Source organism: Uloborus diversus, chromosome 10 (genome assembly GCF_026930045.1).
Source record: "Uloborus diversus isolate 005 chromosome 10, Udiv.v.3.1, whole genome shotgun sequence".
NCBI classification, from domain to species: domain Eukaryota; kingdom Metazoa; phylum Arthropoda; class Arachnida; order Araneae; family Uloboridae; genus Uloborus; species Uloborus diversus.
In genome coordinates, this window is record NC_072740.1 from 75,319,507 (window position 1) to 75,321,963 (window position 2,457).

A 2,457-nucleotide genomic window follows, 5' to 3' on the forward strand; every position below is an offset into this window, starting at 1 on the left:
GAAAAAAAACTTCTTTAAAGGGGAATATTTAACCATTCTGCCAGTAACGAATTTACTTGGTCACTATTATGAGGGAGCCCAAAGGGGATTCATAAATGAAACATAATATATATATATAACATAATATAAATGAAACATAATATATATTCATAAGTGATTTATACATAGTTGTGTGATTAGACAAAGAGGCCTCCAAAAGTGCATTCGTGCTTTAAAAATGTAAATCAAACACCGCATAGTCTTCAGGGGGCCTCCAAATTAATGTGGGCCTAGGGCCTCACTTTTAGTTAGTCGGGCTCTGGGGCTGCCAATATATTTTTAGTGGTATAATAAAAAATAAATGAATAAATTTAAAAAAAAAGGAAAACGTTAGCGGTCGTAAAAAGTTAAAATACTTTTGGTCTCTTTGACACTTTTATTTATAAATGACAATTCACAATTTCTATAAAATGCAACTTACAAAAAGGGCCGACGTGAGGTCATGTCAGCTTAGTTGGAGAATAGGGGCTCGGCTCGGAATTGAACTCGTGCAGAGAGTAAAATATCCTAATGGTCAAAGGTGTAGAAGAAAGCTTGTGAAAAAATCGACCTTTGTCATTTTTTTCCCGGATCCGCTTTTGCTCTCGGTGACCCTGTTTATAACAATTGGAATAAAAGTGACAAAATATTTTTTTCCGTGAAATTATTTAAAAATATGCAGTCTTAAAATACCATTGAGGAGTATCCAGTTTCGAAAATTTGCTGGAGAAAAGTACTCGAACCTCTCCTATTTTTTTAACATTCCCAAAGATGGTCTAAAACTGTGTTTTTAAATTAACAGTATCAAAAATTTTCTGTTAAAGTGCCCCGTGCCCTCCTCTTTCTCGGCATCATCAATGAAGAACGTTTTAAATCTCGTTTTTAGTGCTTCAATTCCGGGGTGATTCTCCTGAAAACTTCTTTTCCTAACACCACTGAAAGTCAGCAAAAATTTCGTTTTTGGAACTTAATTTTCGAGTAACTGCCGGTGTCCTACTCTTTACCAAAAAATTCTTTTAAGACTGCAATTTGAAAATTTTCTGGTGGATGGCCTTGGAATCTATCTCGACTGAAAATCACCAACCATTCACTAAACCTGAATTTTCAGAGCTAATATATTTTTAAAAATTTCAGAGAGAGCCCCCGGAACCGCTCTTTAACCATATATTTGAAGATAATTTAAAATTCTGGTTTTCGATTTCCACTTCTGAAAAACAGCAGCAGGAAAAACCCTGAACCTACGCTCCCCTAACATTATTTAAAATTAAGTTTTTAAGACTACAATTTCGAAAATTTCCCGGGGGAGAGGCCACCGGACCCCCCTATTTTAGACTCAATGTTAATCTTTCCATTAAGTTTATTTTGCTAATACTTTGATGACTCCCAGAAGCCAGAAAGCTAAGTCCTCTCTCTCTCTCTCTCTCTCTTTGTATTGATACATGCGTTTAAAAAAATATTAAGAGGCTGCCAAACTCGTACCCGACCCCTCCCACCAGGTTTTTGATCTCGCATCGAGTCTGGGGGTCGTCAGGATATGTCAGTTTAAAAAAGGGAATGTTTATGATAGGGCCCAGTAATGTATGTTTTTGTCGAGGGACCCATCACGTTCTAAGACGGCCCTAAGTCTTTCACCCATGAACATCGCTAGATCAGTTTCATAACAGGGCAATTAAGTTACTTTTTATGACTGCAGAAAAGGACATACTAGCCTATCAGTGTTTTCATTAAGAAAATACTCAATCAAGTTTACTTAAATGGACAATTACAAATTTCCCCCAAAATAAGGTTTAGCTAATACTGTATCAATTTATTCACTATTAAAGTGCAGAAGTGTTCATATCTGTTAAATTTTGTTTAAATAAAACATATTTACTTGTTAAAAATAATTTCCTCATATTTAAGTGATATCCCAATCGTAAGATAAAATTTAATATCTATAAGAGCTATGGGGCCGCTACACCTCCTAATGCCAGGGCCGATTTTTTCAACCAATCCGCCACTGCCGACCTGCATAACATTATCGAAGTTAGTCTGAAACTGCGTTTATAGAACTTCAATTTCGAAAAAAAATGAGCAGAGGGGTGAAGAATTTAGCTCTTTTATTTTTAAAATCAATCGGGAGGGCAATTTAAAGAAGTCCCGTTCCTTTCTTTACCCTAACGTCAACAAATAGCCTATAATGGCGTTTTTAAGATTTCAAATTCTAAACATTTTCGCAGAAAGCCTCTCGAATTTTTTCTCCTCGTAGCATTACCAGAGACCGTCTAAAACTGTGTTCCTAGGACTACAATTTCAAAAAAATTCCAGGGGAAAACCCCCCGGAACCCCCCTTTCCTCCCTCGTTAGAAGCGAGAGTTTAAGAGTGCCCTCCTTTTTTTTTTTTTGGTTGCGGCACTGGCTGACAGTATAAAGTCCTTGCCCCACCTCAAAAAAAAAAAA